The sequence below is a fragment of the Ranitomeya variabilis genome, chromosome 2 (genome assembly GCF_051348905.1).
Source record: "Ranitomeya variabilis isolate aRanVar5 chromosome 2, aRanVar5.hap1, whole genome shotgun sequence".
NCBI classification, from domain to species: domain Eukaryota; kingdom Metazoa; phylum Chordata; class Amphibia; order Anura; family Dendrobatidae; genus Ranitomeya; species Ranitomeya variabilis.
Window position 1 is genome coordinate 937,384,413 of NC_135233.1, and position 22,522 is coordinate 937,406,934.

Here is a 22,522-nt window from a genome sequence, read left to right on the forward strand (position 1 = left end):
AGCAATTCAAGATGTTTTCTCCTGATTCATCAAGTGCAAGTCCCCTGGTATACATCTGTATTTTCTGTATTTTGGCGCAATTATTGTGCCATATTTAGAAAAGCGCAACTTTTTTGTATACTGTCGCAAAAAAAGTTGAAAACAGAAAATAAATTTTTTTGACTTGGTGCCAAATTCATGACATTTTGAAGATTTTTGTGCAAAAAACGTCAAGATATACCACAAAAAAAGAGGGAAAATGGCAGGTCAGTGGGTGCTCTCATCTGCTGGTTCCAGACTGCATGGCCTAGGGCTCTTCCCACAGAATGCCAGCACTCCTTTCCTGTGGGCATATTACTCGGATAACACAGGGTGAGGGTAAAATAGTGTGGCAATAATTTATTGAATCACCAAACAGACAATGACATATAGAATAGTTCCAGCAAAATTCCCAAGATGGTGCAAAATTACAGTCTCACCGTTCCGCTGACTCTCCGGGAATAGAGGAGCTGCGACTTTGAGGCTTCCAGGGCTGACTTCCCCCACCTGTGCACGCCACTTTTGGCAGGCACCCTCAGAGAGGAGGTAACAACAACCTTAGGAAGGTAACAGTCCATTGATGCCAAGGCTTTTCCGATTGTATGCATGGATTCAGTGATGGTCAATAGAGCAGATCTGTATTTCTCCATCAAGGGCCGAGGTCCCTTAAACAGGCATCCTGTAAAATGTTAGATCTGTGTTCCCCTGGATGGTAACACTGCAAAAAAATGAGCTAAAGGCCCACAGAGTATAATCCTAAAATATATTTATTTAATTGATAATCTCCTGATGAAGTTGTGACGAAACATGCATCAGGGCGACGTAGAGTATTCAGGCCTGCACATTCACTAGTAAGTCACTTCATGTCTAGCCTTTTATCGCTTTCTGCTTTACTTAGTGTCTGCTTTTTCACATCCATGACTAAATCATTCTAGATACATCCCTACATACTTTAGGCCATTTTCATTTGGCATTTAGCCAGCCATTCTGTTAGGCCATTTTTTGTGTGGTTTTCGTTCAGACTAGTTAATGTGTGGACCCAATTTAATTGTGAATTTGCTACTACTGGATAGAGAAAACCATATGAATGTATTGAGATTTTGTGGCACTAAGCACTTTAGTTTGCTAGTCTTTTACTCTACCGTATTTGCTTAGCACTCTCTGTATTTTACCACAATTGTATTTTAAATCAATTAAATAAATATATTTTAGGATTATACTTCCTGAGCTTTTAGCTCCTTTATTGCAGTGTTAACATCCAGTTATGAGTTATTTCTATTCATTGTTTCCTTTGATATTGGGCATTTGTGTATTATTGTTCCCCTTGCTGGTGAAATGGTGCCTTGGCTGTTGCTCTGTAGAGAGTCTTCTTTATGGAGCCATGGTGTTCTTGATGTGTTTTTCAAGAGTCTTTTCCTTTTTCTTTGCAGAAGACTAGAAATCTCTTCTTATACCCACATCTGTGGTTCAGGACATCATCCACAGGTCAGGAGTCAGGTGGGACGAGTTTAATACATAGTTTGAGTATCAAATCAATCTGCATAGTTCGTCCTTCGCTATATTGCTGGTCAGCAAGCTAGATGGCCTGCTACAATGAGTAATCAACATGTTAGCAGACATCGATTGTTCAATCCAATTCCTCCAAAGACAACAACACAATAAACTATAGGAGCTGACTTAAGAGGTAAACAGCAGCCATTCATCAATTTCAATAGTCAACTTCTAGACTCATATGAGAACAGTCTATGGTTCTTGACCTACTGAAGAAAAATATATAAATTTAATTGTCAACATTCGGACAATAGCCTACGTCTCTTGGCCTACTGAAAATAGATGTCTGGCATAATTAAGATTAAATGCTGTGTCTTCACAGTGACTTAAAAATAAATGGCAATGATGAATTGGCACCTCTTCACTAGTGTTGAGCATTCCGATACCGCAAGTATCGGGTATCGGCCGATACTTGCGGGTATCGGAATTCCGATACCGAGATCCGATACTTTTGTGGTATCGGGTATCGGTATCGAAACAACATTAATGTAAAAATGTGTAAAAGAGAGAATTAAAATAAAAAATATTGCTATACTCACCTCTCCGACGTAGCCTGCACCTTACCGAGGGAAGCGGCAGCGTTCTTTGTTTAAAATTCGCGCTTTTCTTTCCTTTACGTGAAGTCCCGGCTTGTGATTGGTTGCGTCGCAGTCACATGGGCGACGCAACCAATCACAGCAAGCCGTGACGTAATTTCAGGTCCTTAAGGATTTTAAAATTACGTCCCGGCTTTGTGATTGGTTGCGTCGCAGTCACATGGGCGACGCAACCAATCACAGCAAGCCGTGACGTAATTTCAGGCCCTTAAGGATTTTAAAATTACGTCCCGGCTTTGTGATTGGTTGCGTCGCAGTCACATGGGCGACGCAACCAATCACAAGCCGTGACGTCACGGGAGGCTGGACACGCGCGCATTTTAAAATGCGCGCTTGTCCAGCCTCCCGTGACGTCCCGGCTTGTGATTGGTTGCATCGCGGTCAACCAATCACAAGCCGGGAGGATGGACACGCGCGCATTTTAAAATGCGCACTTGTCCAGCCTCCTGGCTTGTGATTGGTTGACCGCGACGCAACCAATCACAAGCCGGGACGTCACGGGAGGCTGGACAAGCGCGCATTTTAAAATGCGCGCGTGTCCAGCCTCCCGGCTTGTGATTGGTTGACCGCGATGCAACCAATCACAAGCCGGGATGTCACGGGAGGCTGGACAAGCGCGCATTTTAAAATGCGCGCGTGTCCAGCCTCCCGTGACGTCACGGCTTGTGATTGGTTGCGTCGCCCATGTGACTGCGACGCAACCAATCACAAAGCCGGGACGTAATTTTAAAATCCTTAAGGGCCTGAAATTACGTCACGGCTTGCTGTGATTGGTTGCGTCACCCATGTGACTGCGACGCAACCAATCACAAAGCCGGGACTTCACGTAAGGAAAGAAAAGCACGAATTTTAAGCAAACAACGCTGCCGGTTCCCTCGGAGAGGTGAGTATAGCAATATTTTTTATTTTAATTCTTTCTTTTACACATTAATATGGTTCCCAGGGCCTGAAGGAGAGTTTCCTCTCCTTCAGACCCTGGGAACCATCAGGAATACCGTCCGATACTTGAGTCCCATTGACTTGTATTGGTATCAGGTATCGGTATCGGATTGGATCCGATACTTTGCCGGTATCGACCGATACTTTCCGATACCGATACTTTCAAGTATCGGACGGTATCGCTCAACACTACTCTTCACTACTCAGCGTTGGTCCTGCTTTTCTTGCAATGCATCTTGGCGGCATCTTTCTGCATTATGTTGTCCAATTTATATACACTTGTATATTCCTCAGATTGATCTCAATACAGCTGTATACAAAGATCAGGGCCATTAGTGATGAAAAAATCAACCAAGATTCATGGTTGATAGGTTTATGAAGATAGCTTACCTGCACATCTTGTCATTCCTCCTCTCTGCAATTTTTACAAATGTCCATTGTATTTCTCCTCTGCAGCTTTGATCCTGTTGATTATAAATCAGTGAATTTCAGCACATCTAGAGCTAAATTATTCCAGATATCTCTATGCAGTCCCAGAGAGCACCCTTAGTTTTTGAACAACTGCCTGACACTCTTATGTATAAATAACTATATTCCCATTGAAGTCTTGCCAAGTGTATATGCTCATGTAACAATCCTAATTTTTATCCTAGAAAATGAATTCTGGCTAGAGGCTCTGCCTTAGTCATCTATACTAATTATTGGTTCTTCTGATTTCTGTATAATAAATATTGCTTCTATTTCAGTCATGTAAGTGCATAGGAGATTACACAGAATACTGAATAGAAATGTGATAGTGAAAACTGAGGATGGAAAAGAGAGCACACTGACATCTTGATAAAAGCATGCATCCATTTGTTGATATCTTGACAAAATGAGGCTAAGTAAAGGGTTTCTAAAAGCATTTCCATTTCGTTAAATAGACAGCAAAAACCTTGAGGATGATTTCTTTGTTGCCATGTTGAATGAATATTAAAAAAACAAATATAATAACATTTTTCAAATCCATTTTAACTTGTAAACTACATTCCACCAAAAATTTAAGGGAACACTTAGATCACACATCGAAGTTGAAAATCCTTACAGATATAAATTATATAATTCGTTAAGAACAACATTATAGCAATAGTCTATGAATACCAAAATCATTAACTATTTGAGGGCAGGAATCAAAACTCCCTGAAAATCAAAATTAAACATTAAAATCAAAAGTGAATCCAATTGTGTATATCATGACAACTCAATGTGATTTGAACTTGCAATTGAGCACCAAAGGTGCTCACAAACCACCCACAAATATAAAAAAACAAATATAATTTTATTTGGCAAAATAGATAAAAGTCTATACATTTTAAATAAATCTTTTAACCCCTTTAGCCCCGAGGGTGGTTTGCATGTTAATGACCGGGCCAATTTTTACAATTCTGACCAATGTCACTTTAAGAGGTAATAACTCTGGAATGCTTCCATGGATCCCAGTGATTCGGACATTGTTTTTTCATTACATATTGTACTTCATGATAGTGGTAAAATTTCTTTGATATGACTTGCGTTTATTTGTGAAAAAATGGAAATTTGGTGAAAATTTTGAAAATTTTGCAATTTTCCAAATTTGAATTTTCATGCCCTTAAATCACAGAGATATGTCACACAAAATACTTAACAAGTAACATTTCCTACATGTTTACATCAGCACAAATTTGGAACCCAAATTTCTTTTTGTTAGGAATTTATAAGGCTTAAAAGTTAAACAGCGATTTCTCATTTTTACAACATATTTTTTGGGGACCACATCATATTTGAAGTCACTTTGAGGGGTCTGTATGATAGAAAATGCACAAAAGTTAAACCATGCTAAAAACTGAACCCATGAAGGTGCTGAAAACCACATTCAAGAAGTTTATTAACCCTTCAGGTGCTTCACAGGAATTTTTGAAATGTTTTTAAAAAAACTTAACTTTTTTCACAGAAAATGTATTTCAGATCCAAATTTTTTATTTTACCAAGGGTAACAGGATAAATTGGACCCCAAGAGTTGTTGTACAATTTGTCCTAAGTACCTTGATGCCCCAAATATGCAGGTAAACCACTGTTTGGGCACATGGCAGAGCTCGCAAGGGAAGGAGCGCCGTTTGACTTTTCAATGCAAAATTGGCTGGAATTGAGATTGGATGCTATTTTTAGTTTGGAGAGCCCCGATGTGCAACCCCCCACAAGTGACATCATTTTGGAAACTAGACCCCCTAAGGAACTTATCTAGATGTGTAGTGAGCACTTTGAATCAAGTGCTTCACAGAAGTTTATAATGTACAGCTGTAAAAATAAAAAATCATATTTTTTTTACAAAAATGATCTTTTCTTTTTGATTTTTTATTTTCACAAGGGTAACAGAAGAAATGAAACCCCAAAAGTTGTCCAATTTGTCCTGAGTATGCCGATACCCTATATGTGGGGCTAAATCACTGTTTGGGTGCACAGGAGAGCTCGGAAGGGAAGGAGCACTGTTTGACTTTTTCAACGCAGAATTGGCTGGATTTGAGATCGGATACCATGTTGCGTTTGGAGAGCCCCTGATATGCCTAAACAGTAGACCCCCCAATTCTAACTCCAAACCTAACCCTAATACACCCCTAACCCTAATCCCAACCCTAACCCTAATCCCAATCCTAAGCCTAATCCAAACCCTAACCCTAACTTTAGCCTCAACCCTAACCCTAACTTTAGCTCCAACCCTAACCCTAACTTTAGCCCTAACTAAGGGGGTGATAAAGGGGGGTTTGATTAACTATTTATAGAGGCTTTTTATGTTTGGCAGTAGACAGTAGACCCCCCAATTCTAACTCCAACCCTAACTCTAATACACCCTTAACCCTAATTCCAACCCTAACCCTAATCCCAATCCTAAACGTAATCCCAACCCTAACCCTAACTTTAGCCTCAATCCTAACCCTAACTTTAGTTCCAACCCTAACCCTAACTTTAGCCCTAACTAAGGGGGTGATAAAGGGGGGTTTGATTTACTATTTATAGAGGGTTTTTATGTTTGGCAGCTGTCACACAGATGCTTTTTATTGCAAAAAATAGTTTTTGCATCACCACATTTTGAAAGCTATAATTTTTCCATATTTTGGCGCACCTCATGTGAGATTTTGTTTTTGACGAGACGAGTTGACGTTTTAATTGGTACAATTTTCAGGTACATGACATTTTTTGATCGCCTTTTAATATGATTTTTTGGGAGGCAGAATGAACAAAAACCAGCAATTCATGAATTTCTTTTGGGGGGGGCTTTTATACCATTTCTTGTGTGGTAAAATTGATAAAGCAGTTTTATTCTTCGGGTTAGTATGGTTACATCAATACCTCATTTATATCTTTTTTATGTTTTGGCGCTTTTATACAATAAAATCTATTTTATATAAAAAATTATTATTTTTGCATAGATTTATTCTGAGAGCCATAACTTTTTTATTTTTCCTCTGATGACACTGTGTCATGGCTCATTTTTTGCAGGACAAGATAAGGTTTTCAGCGGTACCATGCTTATTTATATCAGTCTTTTTGATCGCGTGTTATTCCACTTTTTGGTCAGCTGTATGATGATAAAGCATTGTTTTTGTTACCTTTTTTTATGGGGTTCACTAAAGGGGTTAACTAGTGGGACAGTTTTATAGGTCGAGTAGTTATGGACGTGATGATACTAAATATGTGTACTTTTATTGTTCCTTTTTTTATTTACATAAACAAATGTATTTATTGGAAAAAATATATATATTTTTTCTTTATTTAGGAATTTTTAAAAAAATATTTTTACACATGCTAATATTTAGTTTTTACTTTTTTACATTGTCCCAGGAAGGGACATCACTATATAAAGTCAGATCGCTGATCTGACACTTTGCACTACACTGTTTTAGATTATCAGATCAGCGATCCGACAGGCAGTGAAGGAGGCTTGCCAGTGCCTGCTCTCAGCTGGCACTGAGAAGCCACCTCCCTGCAGGACCCGGAAGGACCTCGCCGCCATCTTGGAGCCGTGGGTTTGAAAGAACCTCAGGACAACGCAATCACATCACATTGTTCTGACGGAAGCACGCAGGGTGCCCCCTCCCTGCACGATGCTTCTCTATGCCTCTGCCGATTTTGTTTCAAAGCAGTGTTCCAGGGTTAAAGTGCTGGGTTCACTGCCGATTGCCGATGACATACTATCCCATCCATGGTCTGATGGACCCTGGGCACATGGACGGGATACAGGGCCGGACTGGCCATCGGGCAGTTCTGGCAAATGCCAGAAGGGTCGGTGGCAGTCGTGGGCTGCTCGCCAGCGCCGATTCCCCCCTGACTCACCCCCCCGCCGCCGCCGACTCACCCCCCACCAGCGCTGCCGCATTCAACTATACCGGCGTCTATGACGCCGGTACAGTTGAATGCAATGATGGAGGAGAGAGCGTCTGCTGACACTCCCTCTCCCTTCATTCCCCGCTCTGCCTGGCGCCGACACTGCTGGTGTGCGATGACGTCATATCATCGCGAACCTGCTGTGTGACCGGGCAGACTGCAGCTGCTGAGTCCGGAGCCAGGAGCAGCGCGGGGCACGAGGAGAGGTGAGTGTTTTTTTATTTTTTTTAAATATATCACTGAGTGATAACTGGATTGTGGGCCTATTGGGGGGGCTGCATTACATTCTATGGGGGCTGTGCTGTATTACATTCTATGGGGGCTGTGCTGAATTACAATCTATGGGGGCTGTGCTGAATTACATTCTATGGGGGCTGTGCTGTATTACATTCTATGGCAGCTGTGCTGTATTACATTCTATGGGGGCTGTGCTGAATTACATTCTATGGGGGCTGTGCTGTATTACATTCTATGGCAGCTGTGCTGTATTACATTCTATGGGGGCTGTGGTGCATTACATTTTATGGGGGCTGTGCTGCATTACATTCTATGGGGGCTGTGCTGCATTACATTCTATGGGGGCTGTGCTGCATTACATTCTATGGGGCTGTGCTTTGTTACATTCTATGGGGGCTAGCTGCATTACATTCTATGGGGGCTGTGCTGCATTACATTCTATGGGGGCTGTGCTGCATTACATTCTATGGGGGCTGTACTGTATTACATTCTATGGGGGCTATGCTGTATTACATTCTATGGGGGCTGGCTGCATTGCATTCTAATGGGTGGCTGGCGGCATTACATCCTATCGGGGCTGGCTACATTACATTCTATGGTTGGCTGGCTGCATTACATTCTATGGGGGGCTGGCTGCATCACATTCTATGGGGGCTGGCTGCATTACATTCTATGGGGGGGCTGTATTACATTCTATGGGGGCTGTGCTGTATTACATTCTATGGGGGCTGTGCTGTATTACATTGTCTGTGGGCTGGCTGCATTACATTCTATCGGGCTGTGCTGCATTACATCCTATGGGGGCTGTGCTGCATTACATTCTATGGGGGCTGTGCTGTATTACATTCTATGGGGGCTGTGCTGTATTACATTCTATGGGGGCTGTGCTGTATTACATTCTATGGGGGCTGGCTGCATTGCATTCTATGGGTGGCTGGTGGCATTACATTCTATCGGGGCTGGCTTCATTACATTCTATGGGTGGCTGGCTGCATTACATTCTATGGGCGGCTGGCTGCATCACATTCTATGGGGGCTGGCTGCATTATATTCTATGGGGGAGGGCTGTATTACATTCTATGGGGTTCTGTATTATATTCTATGGAGGGGTACATTATATTCTATGGGGGGCTGCATTATGCTCTATGAGGGGGCTACCATATATTATATATGCAGGGGCTGCATTACACTATATGAGGGGGCTGCATTATATTATCTGGGGGGTTACATTATACTCAGGGGGCTACAATATATTCTGTGGGGTGGCTGCATTATACTCTGGGGTGGAATCATTATGCTATATGTGGGCTGCATTATACTGTATCGAGGATAATGGGGAATACATTATACTATATGAAGAACTATGGGGTGCATTATACTATGGGAAGTGAATTGTACTACATGGATGACAATGGCGGGGCATTATACTATATGGAGCACTATGAGGAATGTATTATACTATTTGGAGGACTGAGGAGTATATTATACTATATGGAGGAATTGCAGTGTATTTTTAATATATGGAGGTCTATGAGGAGTGTATTATACTATGTGGAGGACTATGTGGAGTGTATAATACTATATAGAGGAATGAGGAATGTATTATACTATATGGAGGACTGAGGAGTGTATTATACTAAACAAGCAAAATGCTGCCTATTCATCCAGTGATTGCATTGTTTATGTGGGAACAGAAATCCTTGTTCTCAGCAGCACATCGCCCGTGTAAACTGTAGTTGTGCTGCTGATAACATGATTCCGTATGGGGACAGATTGATCTAATTGTGATTGTTCTGTTCCCTTCATTCTTTCTCAGTTGGTGTAAAGGGGCCAGGAAACAAGCGAACGACTTCAGTATTGTCGATCACAATCGTTTAGTGGCCTGAGATCAGCGCATGTAAATACTGCAGAAATGCTTCACAGGGAGACCAGGCAAGGATAATGACAGTTGTAGTTAGCACCCGGCGCCTGGGAATAGCACCAACTCCACTGCTTTTCCCAGCCACCAGAGCATTTAATATTGGTATGTGTAATGATTTTTAGGGTTGATGTCAGCTGCGTAATGTCAGCTGCTATCAATCCCTGGTGTAAGTAATGGAGGGGTGTCTATCAGACACCCCCCACTACTAGCCCAGACCTGGCGAGACCCAGCGACTCTGAAGAGCGGTGATGGTAGTAACAATACCGCTCTTCACAGTCGCCGAGCTCAGCGCAAAACCCGGAATATCTGAAGAGTGGTGACGTTACTGATGTCACCGCTCTTCAGAGTCTCCGGGTCTCGTGCTGCGCAGCGCAACCAAAAGTGGCTGTAGGCAAAGTTTATGGAGCATCAGAATGAGGTTCCATAGCCTTTGGTCGTCTCAATCCCTTCATTAGCTACGAGATCCAGTTATGTAGGTAAAGTAGCAGCTTTTCTTGGTACTGAAACTAAAAGCCATAAATAGGACTGAGCTCAGCTGTAATGCTGGATACAGCTGTAATTATATGTTATATAGTCGTGTTACACTCCCCTCACTTCTTGTAACCCACAAGTGTACAAAGATATTATACAGTCACCATGTGACAAGTGGGCCTGTGTAACTTCAAATGCCAGGGCTGAATTTTAGTCCCAGTCCGGCCCTGACGGGATAGTATGCAGATGGCAGAATTGGGTTAATTAGCATCAAGCAAGTAGAGAATGGACCACAGAGTAAATATATTTCTCAGATAGATAACATAAAATCAATTTGCTCCAGCATGTACCAAGGCAAAACACTGGTACATATTAAAGTATAATGCAAATGCAATGAAGAGGCAGACAAGTATGTAATGATATCCAATTGAGGTAACATTAGCACTTACCCATGTGTATTAAAAAGTCCACTCAGGATACCCCGATGCATGTTTCACAGTATTGCTTTCTCAATGAGAGTGTGCTTCAAGAAAGCAATACTGCCAAATGTGCGTTTGCTGATAATCATGATGAGACATTGTATGGTGTCCTGAGTCATCTCTTTTCATACCTGGATTATGGCATCAGTGAGTTCCTGTAAAGTCTGTGGAACTATTTGGTGGCTTTGGCTGACACATATAGTCTGATTCATTGATTTTGATTGTGCCTTTTTTAAAGGCTGTTTTATTTGCCTGTTTTTTATGTACTCTGTTGTGTGCAGAGTTTAGTGTTTCAAGAAGTTTTTGCTTGATTCATAGTTTATAACTTTTTGAAAAGTAGTAAAATATATCACAAATGTACTCCAGTTAATTGGGAAAAATTTAATATACAAAATAATTTTTTTGTCCAATTTTTTCCACAAGTTTTGAGGCATGCGTCTTCCTGATCTTTTTTTTTATTATGCACACAATTGATGAATTGCATGTGCCATTTTGATGAATTTAGTGCAAAAATTCTGCATATCTCACATGACTACAAAATAATCGTAAATGATTAACTGAGTCCAGAATGTTCCAGAGGTTCTTAATTAGGAAATGTGAGGGCCAGTCAATAGCATCCATGCTTTCATCATTCAAGAACTGCCTACACACTTCCGTCACATGAGGCCGGGCATTGTGGAGAACCAAAGGGAAGCCAGGACCCAATACACAATGCAAGATCTGACAATGGCAAGCAAGATTTCAACCTGTTACTGAACAGAAATCAGGTTACTTTAGGCTATCACATGGAGATTTGTGCAACCCTCTAAAGAAATACTTCCCCAAACCATTATCATAAACAATGGATTTGTGTAGATTTTGGGGTGCTTGTGTATGTGGGGAAAATTGAGCTGTTGAATACTGTACAGTATGTTCAAAAAGTTTGGCGTTGAGAGCTAGGCATAGACATTTTCTTTTAGATGACTTTGTTCTACAATTGATCTCTACTTGATTAGCATGTCAGTGTGTGAACTTCAAGCCAACTGTCCTTGGCACAATTCCTTGGCACTGATATCATGAAGGTAGCTAGCTACCAACAGTGAATTAATACATTCAGCCAACTCTTTTTCTGGCAAATGTTTAGCAGTAATTGAATTGTAATCTCCAATTACCTCTTCATAGTTTAGTTTTTATAAAAAGCAATATTTCTTCAGCTTATGAAAATTATTTTATATGCTCCAAAATGGGAAAAAAGATTGTAATACATTGATTTTAGTGATAAATCTGTAGAGTGGTGGAGACATCAAAACAACTGCAAGAAAGATAGCTGGGCCTATATACTGAACATAACAGAGTTCAGCTAGTCATTAAATGTGTAGTGTAAAACATGCACAACCATCCTTTTCTAATCATGTATTTCATGGCCTACAAAGTTTCTTTCCTCTTTAAGATTATTGTCATAAAGTACATATACAGTAATAATACATGTTCATAAAAGCTCTTTTTGCTGTTAGTTTGTAATTTTTCTGCTGTACATGTACATATCTTTTAGAGACATTGTTCTTTGATTTCATTCTATCAAAGCAGTATAAGTGGTGTAATTGAAGAAAATTAATATGCTCTACACAGAATGATATGCTTGTATTTAGCCTAACATTATAGAAAAACCTTTATACAAGTTTTAGATATAAAAAATATGACGCATATGTAAAAATACAAACTGACAAAAGTTTGAACAAAATATTTAATACCTAACTTCACTAAAATTCTGAAAATACAGTGGTGATTCCAGTGAAATCCATTTGTCATTCCTCCAGCATGTCACATTCACTGGGGTCTAAGGAAACCTGATATGTAGGGATTTGTGCTATGGAATCACATTGTACATAGCACAGCCTACAGGAGGGGCTATCAGAGACTATGAAAAAGCCTGGGAAGGGAATGCAGCGGCCATTTTAGGGTAATTTTTGTTGCTTACATGCTTGTATAACCAATCAATATCGTTGAAGCTAATATTGAGGTGCAGCCAGGAGGCCCCGTTTGCTAATCAAAATAGTTAGGGCTAATATTGGGGTGCAGCCAGGAGGCACCTTTTCCTAATCCAAAACATTTGGGCTAATGCTGTGTTGCAGTCAGGACTCAGGAGGTCACATTTGCTAGTTAAAATCATTAGGGCTAATATTGGAGTGTAGCCAAGATGCCCCATTTGCTAATCTAAATTGTTAGGGATATTATTGGGGTGCAGCCAGGAGGCACCAGTTCCTATTCCAAAACATTTGGGCTAATGCTGTGTTGCAGTCAGGACTCTGGAGGTCACATTTACTAATGAAAATCATTTGGGCCTATATTGGGGTGTAGGCATCATGCCTCATTTCATAATTTAAATCGTTTGGGATAAAAATATAGTGCAGGTACTAGTTTGGTTCAGGCACCAGACCTCATTTCATAATCCAAATCATTTGGGATAATAGTCTGGTGCAGGCACCAAACCCCATTTAATAATTAAAATCTTTTGTGCTAATTCTGTGTTCCCACCACCAGCCCAGATTTCATAATATAAATCCTTTGTGCTAATAATGTTTTGCAAGGACAAGGCATACACTAGGAGAGGGTAGAGCTGGTCATGCAGCGGTTCAGTAGACTGGGGATCACTGCAGGTTGTAGGTTTGTCGGAAGAGGTGGGTCTTCAGGTTCTTCTTGAAGGTTTCCGTGGAAGGCGAGAGCCTGATGTGTTGGGGTAGAGAGTTCCAGAGTATAGGGAAAGCACAGGAGAAGTCTTGGATGTGGTTGTGGGAGGAAGAGATGAGAAAGGAGTAGAGAAGGAGATCATGAGATGATCGAAGGTTGCATGTAGGTAGGTACCGGGAGACCATGTCATAGATGTATGGAGTCAGGTTGTGAATGGCTTTGTATGTCATTGTTAGTGTTTTGAACTGTAGCCTCTGGGCAATAGGAAGCTAGTGAAGGGCCTGGCAGAGCGGAGAGGCTGGGGAGTAACGGGGAGACAGGTGGATTAGTCGGGCAGCAGAGTTTAGGATGGATTGGAGTGGTGTCAGAGTGCTAGAGGGGAGGCCAGAGAGTAGGAGGCTGCAGTAGTCGAGGTGGAAGATAAGGGCATGTACTAGTGTTTTTGTGGTTTCATGGTCAAGGACTGCACAGATCCGGGAAATGTTTTTGAGTTGGAATCGGCCAGAGGAGGCAAGGGCTTGGATATGTTGCTTGAAAGAGAGGGTAGAGTCAAGGATCACCGTGAGGCACCGAGCGTGCAGGACCGGGGAAAGTGAGCAGCCATTGACATTGATGGATAGGTCGGGTGGAGGGGTAGAGTGAGGTGGGGGAAAGATGATGAATTCTGTTTTGTCCATGTTCAGTTTTAGAAAACGAGCAGAAAAGAAGGATGAAATAGCAGACAGACATTGTGGGATTTTGGTCAGTAAGGAAGTGAGGTCAGATCCAGATCTGCGTGTCATCAGCGTAGAGATGATATTGTAAACCGTGGGATTCTATGAGCTGTCCCAGGCCGAAGGTGTAGATGGAGAAGAATAGGGGTCCTAGAACTGAGCCTTGGGGAACACCGACGGACTGGGGGCGAGATGAAAAGGTGGTGTGGGAGAGGGAGACACTGAATGTCCGGTCTGTTAGATATGATGAGATCCAGGATAGGGCCAAGTCTGTGATGCCAAGAGATGAGAGAATCTGTAACAGGAGGGAATGGTCCACAGTGTCGAAGGCAGAAGACAGGTCCAGGAGGAGGAGAGAGTAGTGTCGCTTGCTCTTGGCGGTTAGTAGGTCATCGGTCACTTTAGTTAGGGCAGTTTCATTTGAGTGATGTGGTCGGAAGCCAGATTGTAACCAGTGAAAGAGGGTGCAGGAGGATAGGTGGGAGGACAGTTCAAGATGGACATGCTGTTCCAGTAGTTTTGAGGCATAAGGGAGAAGGGATATCGGGCGATAGCTGGACACAGAGGACGGGTCGAGGGAGAGTTTTTTGAGGATAGGTGTGATTGATGTGTGTTTGGAGGATGAGGGGAAGACACTGTTTGTAAATGACAGGTTGAAGAGTTGTGTTAGGATTGGGATGAAGACTTTTGCAAGGTTAGGGATGAGGTGGGATGGGAGCGGGTCAAGCGTGCAAGTGGTGAAATATGATCTTGACAGAAGGATGGAGAGCTGATTGTCTGTCATGGTGGAGAAGCTGGCTTTGGAACAGAGCTGAGAAGTCAATAGGAGGGGCATTGTCTGATGTTATTGAGCATCTGCTTAAAGAAAGAGGAAAATTCTTCAGCAGAAATGAGAGGGGAGGGAGGAGATGCTGGGGGACGGAGGAGAGAATTGAAAGTGTTGAAGAGCTGTTTAGGGTTGTGAGTCAGGGAGGATATGAGAGATGAGAAGTAAGTTTGTTTTGCGGCAGTGAGCGTGGACTTGAAGCTGTCGAGGGACTGCTTGCATGCAGTGAAGTGCTCAGCAGAACGAGATCTCTTCCATCTCCTTTCTGCGACCCTGGAAGCCCGTCTCAGTTCTTTGGTCAGGCTGGTTAGCCAGGGCTGCCTGTTGATTCTACGAGTTTTGCTATGCATGAGCAGGGCGGCTGAATCGACTGTTGCTGTTATTGTGGTATTATAAAAAGTGGCAGCAGCATCTGTGTCATGGAAGGAAGCTATGTCTGTAAGAGGGAGAAGGGACTCAGAGAGTGAGTGTAGATTGAGGTGTTTGAGATTTCTGCAAGAGTGAGTGAGTTTGTGGAGTGGAGGTTGCGCACTAGGAGGGGAGAGGGAAGAAAATGTCAGTAGGTTGTGGTCAGACAGGGGGAGAGGTAAGTTAGTGAGATTAGTAAGGGAACAGAGGTGGGTAAAGATGAGGTCCAATGTGTGGCCATCTTTATGGGTGGCTGCGGATGAACATTGAGTGAGACCAAAGGAGGCAGTGAGCAATAAAAGTTTAGAGGCGTGTCAATGGGGATATTGAAGTCACCCATGATGATAGTGGGGATGTCGGCTGAGAGGAAATGAAGTAGCCAGGTGGTGAAGTGGTCAAGAAAGGTGGAGATGGCTAGTTCTGGGGGGCGGTAGATGACAGCCAGCTGGAGGTTGGAGGAGGAGTAGATGCGGACGGAGTGCACCTCGAACGAGGGAAGAGTAGGCATCAGGTTTCATTTCTTAATCCAAATAATTTGACATACTAGTCTGGTGCAAGCACCAGCCCTCATTTCATGAATTTTGGATAACAATTTGTTACAGGCACTAGGCCTCATTTCATAATCCAAATACTGTATTTTTTGGATTATAAGACGCACTTTCTTCCCCCAAATTTGGGGGGAAAATGGGGGTGCGTCTTATAATGCGAATGTACCTTATCGGTATTGTAGCTGAAGGCCGCAGACTGGGATGAAGGGGTGTCTGGCTGTGTTGCGGGTGTCCTGTGCTGCTACCCAGTGCTATGTGGGTGTCTCCAGTGCCCGGCGGTGCTGTGGGGGTGTCTGGCGGTGCTACTGTGGGTATCCAGCGCTGCTGCCTGGTGTTCTGCTGGTGTTTCCGGTGCTGCGGGTGCACAGCTGGCGCTGCCCGATGCTGCTGCGGTGGTCTCCGGTGCTGCAGGGGCCCACCCCAGCAGTCCCATGGTATCCTGTGCGGTGGACTTTGGTAAAATGGCCGCCGGGCGGGGCGGCGCATGAGCAGATGGAGATCTCGGCACGGAGATCTCAGGAGATGAGATTTCAGCGCTGAAATTGCGCCAGTTTCCAATACCCGCAGCATCTACATTTTTCGTGATCTCTTGTTGGGTGAGGGCTTATTTTTTGTGCGCTGAGCTGACATTTTTAACTATACCATTTTGGTGCAGATGCGATCTTTTGATTCCCATTATTGCATTTTAATGCAATGTCGAGGTGACCAAAAAAACGTATTTATGGCGCTTTGGCTTTTTTCTAGCTACGCTGTTTAGCAATAAGGTTCATCCTTTTTTATTTTTATAGATTCTGAACTTGGTGATACCAAATATGTGTATGATTGATTTTTTTATTGTTTTATTTTAAATGTGGTTGAAAGTGGGGTCATTTGAACTTTTATATTTTTTTAAAAATGTTAAACTTTTTTTTCACTTTTGGTATGCTTCAATAGTCTTCATGGGAGACTAGAAAATGCCCTAACCCGATCGGCTCTTCTACATACAGGGGATGATCAGATTACCTGTATGTAGCAGAATTTACCCATTTATGATAAGGGTGACTACTTCAAGTTACCCAAGGACCAAGTCACATCTGTAATGTCATGGTTGCAGACTGGGTTCTCTTTCCTGCCTGCGCAGGGTTAATTTTGCATGGTCTCATTTTGGTTCAGGGAGGCCTATATTTACACGACTCTGCCTGGGGTTCCTTGTCAGTGATACATTCATCTTTGCGGAGTGTCTGACTCCCTGGTATTCTTGCATACTCTTTAGTCCGTTTACATTCCTGTGTATGACCTGTTCTGTGTTCCATGCATTGCCTTGTGACTCTGTGTTTATGGTGTGTTTCTGGTTCAGACCTTTGGCTTGGTAATCGTACCTCTCTCCTGTCTGCCCCGTTTGTACTGTACCGCTATCTTCAGCTTTCTGACCTCTGGCTATGTCCTGACCACTCTCTGCGTTTCACCCTTTGGTATTGCTCCGACCTTCCCGGCTTGACTTCAGCACGTCCTGACTACTCTCCGGCATTGCCGGCCACAGCCGCTATTCGGTGTCTGGCCCCGCCTCCGGTCATCCCCCTAGAGGTCATGTGCCTCCTGTCCTGCGTGCCGGCAGGTAAGCCTTCCGCAACTCTCCTCACACGCTCTCTCAGGACATGTGCACAGACTCCTGCTTTAAGTCTGCAGCTAGGTTCCTGATATGCAATTTGTGGGCATGACTAGCCCATAAAATTACATTGTATTCTGAATGTAGCCTAGGGGTGGTTTCACATACAGTTTATATTTGTAAACAGACCCATTCTTTGGGGTGTTCTTCTGCTCTAGGAAAATATGAAATTCACTATGTCTTTAGCATTTTATTTAACAAAAAAGGGTAGAAGAGGGACAATGTCTGCTCATCTCTGCTTTCCATGCAGTCACAGATTTGTCAATCGCACAACTGTGGGTGTGATATCAGCAAAGTGCAGTGGTGAGTGAAGACATTCCTAGACTAGTCTGTGTACGCAAACACAGAGATTGACATTGTCTTTGCATAGAGTTAACTATTTCGTGAAAAAAAGAGTGGTTGACCCTGTCATTAGAAGGGTTTTTTTTAAAATCAAAGAAGTTTTGAGATGACTGAAAAAATAATTTTTTTATGATACTGAAAGCTGTTTACATGCTGCTATTAGTTTAACAAAAACCGACATCTCATAAATACATACTGTATATATTAAATCCTTATATAGGAAAGGGTGCTAGTAAATAGCAAAGGGGGGACAACTCCCATTATAAATAGTTCCTACAGAGAATTTCAGAGTTTAATGCCTCGAACAGTACATAAAATTTAACAACCTTAATGAAAATTACAACATTTTATTAAACACACAGAAAAATCATGTAAAACATTACAGTAATAAAGATGGGTAAATAGCGATGACAAAAAGAAAACAACAAGCGGCAACATACAAATTAATAGCACTGTATGCAAAAAGTCTTTCTAAGGCTCACAAATTCAGATAACTGTGCGTCACATTGCATGTACCAGAAACTGCCCCATTGGGAACTGGAAGTGGGATAGAATACAGTGGAGAAAAAAGTATTTAGTCAGCCACCAATTGTGCAAGTTCTCCCACTTAAAAAAGATGAGAGAGGCCTGTAATTGACATCATAGGTAGACCACAACTATGAGACTCAAAATGAGAAAACAAATCCAGAAAATCACCTTGTCTGATTTGGCAAGATTTATTTTGCAAATTATGGTGGAAAATAAGTGTTTGGTCACCTAAAAACATGCAAGATTTTTGGCTCTCACAGACCTTTAACCTCTTCTTTAAGAGGCTCCTCTGTCATCCACTAATTACCTGTAGTAATGGCACCTGTTTGAACTTGTTATCAGTATAAAAGACACGTGTCCACAACCTCAAACAGTCACACTCCAAACTCCACTTTGGTGAAAAAAAGTCGAAGGACACCAGAAACAAAATTGTAGCCCTGGACAAGGCTGGGAAGACTGAATCTGCAATAGGCAAACAGCTTGGTGTGATGAAATCAACTGTGGGAGCAATAATAAAAAATGGAAGACATGCAAGACCACTGATAATCTCACTCGATCTGGGGTCAAAATGATCACAATAATGGTGAGCAAAAATCCCAGAACGACACAGGGGACCTAGTGAATGACCTGCATAGAGCTCTGACCACCATAACAAAGGCTACCATCAGTAGCACTACGCCACCAGGGACTCAGATGCTGCAGTGCCAGACGTGTCCCCTTGCTTAAGTCAATTCATGTCTGGGCCCATCTTAAGTTTGCTAGAGAGGATTTGGCTTATCCAGAAGAGTATTGGGAGAATGTGATATGGTCTGATAAAACCAAAGTAGAACTGTTTGGTAGAAACAAAACTTGTCGTGTTTGGAGGAGACGGAATGCTGAGTTGCATCCAAAGAAGACCATACCTACTGTGAAGCTTGGGGGTGGCAACATCATGCTTTGGGGCTGTTTCTCTGCAAAGGGACCAGGACAACTGAGCCATGTACATGAAAGAATGAATGGGGCCATGTATCGTGAGATTTTAAGTGCAAAACTCCTTCCGTCAGCAAGGGCATTGAAGATGAAATGTAGATGGGTCTTTCAGCATGATAATGATCCCAAGCACAATTACAGGGCAATGAAGCAGTGGCTTTGTAAGAAGCATATGAAGGTCCTGGAGTGGCCTAGCCAGTCTCCAGATCTCAACCCCATAGAAAACCTTGGAGGGAGTTGAAAGTTGGTGTTGCCCAGCTCAGGCCCAAAACATCACTGCTCTAGAGAAGATCTGCATGGAGGAATGGGCCAACATACCACCAGCATTCCAAACTTGTGAAGACTTACAGAAAAGGAACAAAGGATATACAGTGTATCCGTAAAGTCATGGTGCACTTTTGACCAGTCACAGGATCTATTTATAGTTTACATTTTGGTGCTGTTTCTCTGACCCATTCCTATCAGACTTGTTCATGAGGAGAGATAACAAGAACCAATCAAACAACACAAATTCATTTAAGCTTTTGCTGAGCCCCCAGTCAGATTAACCACTGATAAACTGAACTCTGATTAATACACTGCCAGGTCTGTGACATCATGCAACCACAATCTTATACCAGCTGTGTGGTTTTCCATGCCAGTCAAGATATGGATGGTACAGAGGAAAGTTCAGTGTGTTCTGTGGCTCGCTAAATTAGAATCCGTGACCAAAGTGCTACGTGAATATCGGCGTGTTTAAAACAACGCACCACCACATAGGAATAACATTACTCAGTGGGATAAGCAGTTGAAGGAAATCGGCAGTTTAGTGGACAAACCAGTGGAGAGGCTATACGGGATAGCTACCTAAGGAGCCCTAAAATTTTGTGCGCGAGTGTGCTCGACAATTACACCTAAGCAAGACTACATTCATAAGGTGTTAAAGAAATGTCTCTGTTTTACGGAGTACAAATTGCGGCAGTTGCACGCTATCAAACTGGCGGATAGACCCAAACAATGCGCGTTTGCTACAGGTATGCTTCATGAGATCGACATTGATGCAAGATTTTTGCAGAAGACTGTGTTTAGCGATGAGGCGACCTTCCATATGTGTGGACATGTTCATTGACCTAACGTCGGAATATGGGCTGCTGAACATCCTCATGCCTACATTGAGTATGAATGTAACACCCCTAAAGTGAACGTTTGGTGTGGCCTGATGCATGATAAGGTGATAGGCCCATTTTTTTTCACGGAGCGGTCTGTGATGGCAAACATGTATCTTGACATGTTGGAAATTTATGCAGTGCCACAATTTCCAGAAGGTGTCATCTTTCAACAGGACAGCGCTCCTCCACACTACGCCACCATTGTTCGTGAGTTTCTGGATAGAATATTCCCCGGCTGTGGATAGGCAGGGGTTCTGTCAAGGGGTTCTGTCAAGCCATGGCCACCACAATCCCCCGATCTGAAGTCCTTAGACTTTTGGGGTTATGTGAACCAACATGTGTACGTTGCACATTAATCACTTAAAACAGAGAATCACAGACGTTATTCACTCTGTTACACCAGACGTCCTTACCCATGTGTGGCAAGAACTTCACTATCATTTGGATGTGTGTAGGACAACAAATGGAGCCCACATCAAACTGCACTGAATAGGTATGAAACTGGGAGAGTTTTTCTTTTATTTGGAGCAAATTTCACATTTCTATAGTTTTTTGTTGCTTTCCAGTGACTGGTCAAAAGTGCACCATGACTTTACGGACACACTGTATAACAAAATATTGAGATGAACTTTTTTAAATGACCACATACTTATTTTTCACCATAATTTGCAAAATAAATCTTTCTAAACCAGACAAGGTGATTTTCTGGATTTTGACTCTTAGTTGTGGTCTACCTATGATGTAAATTACAGGCCTCGCTCATCTTTGTAAGTGGGAGAACTTGCACAATTGATGGCTGACTAAATACTTTTTTCCCCACTGTATGTGCTAGCAAGAAATGCCAGGGGTCTGAGCAATATCACTTAGTATACCCACAGTTACAGTTCACAGTTGAGGCAAATATCCAGCATCAAGACACACAGTCTGACGAAAAAGTGCAGAGTGCCTGTTAAAGTGCTAGATACAGTGCTTACCCATGTGGGACACAAGTGAGGTGCATGCTAGGTCCTTAGCCTTAACGCACGTTTCGCACTATGGATTTCTTCGGGGGCTTGTCACGCTGCTATTGTAGTGACTAGAGTTGATTAAATCTACAACTATTCAAATTCATCATATTATGCGGATTTTACAGGGAAATTTGATTTGCAGTGAAATTATTTGATGCAAATTGAATGTTCCTTTTTATACTCTGGGGTGTCCATAGATCTCAGAGCATAAAAAACGTAGGATGTAAACAAATGTACCTCACCGCTTACCTGTTCTTCTGCCACTGCAACTCGCCATTTGGTCCTTTATGCCTCTTCTTTCCCCCTTCTTTTACCTCATACATTTCAGCCTCTTCACTTCAGTCCGTGACTTCCAGCTCCACTAGGCCTCAGACATTACAGCGTGGATGCACCATGACATCACAATGTGTGCCCAGAGAGCTAGTTGATGCTGAAGCCACGACCCTGAGTAAAGAGGCTGTAGAGAATGAGTACAACGGAATAAGGGGTAAGATGAAGTGTGGAAGACTGGACCATGGGCTGCAGTATTATTATTAGTTATTTTTATTAATATTATTGTTAATTTATGTTATTTATTTATTTTTATTATTAGCATTATTTTTTTAACTGTTTAGAATTGTTCAGTTCAGCAAAATGGCGCCATTTTGCTTTATTCATGTGAAGTAAATTGAAATAAGTCCATATTCAAGAAAAATTCTATTGCTCTCAAATAAATTCACTCATCTCTAGTAATCACCGCAGCCAATATATTCAGGGCTTTCTTTATATATAGTTTTAAATGAGCAAAATAATTAAGCGAGGTTAATTCAAACGTTGCCACTTTTGGACCAGAAACCACATGTTATTATATATATATATATATATATATATATATATATATATATATATATATATATATATATATATGTTATATATGTCTTATTGGCATCAGTGCATTACAGATGGTATCAGGCGCTGCCAGTCACCAAGACTAGTATCAAAACTAGCATTGTATCAGCCACAAAATTGACAAGACTAGTACATGAATAGATGCACTACTCCTTTAAGCAATGTATCATCTGATAAGCAAGTATTGCAACATTCCTTCAAAACAGATTATGGTATCAGGATG

General features: G+C 42.1%; 1 long non-coding RNA gene across 1 annotated transcript; it reads right to left on the bottom strand.

Annotated features, from left to right (window-relative positions):
- Nucleotides 1-1,348: 1,348 nt before the first annotated feature.
- LOC143810041 (uncharacterized) lies at nucleotides 1,349-21,739 on the bottom strand. The gene is made up of 3 exons (XR_013222617.1): nucleotides 21,661-21,739; nucleotides 3,495-3,568; nucleotides 1,349-1,606 (listed from the first exon to the last, which is right to left on the bottom strand). It is a non-coding gene; the product is annotated as an uncharacterized LOC143810041 (long non-coding RNA).
- Nucleotides 21,740-22,522: the final 783 nt, after the last annotated feature.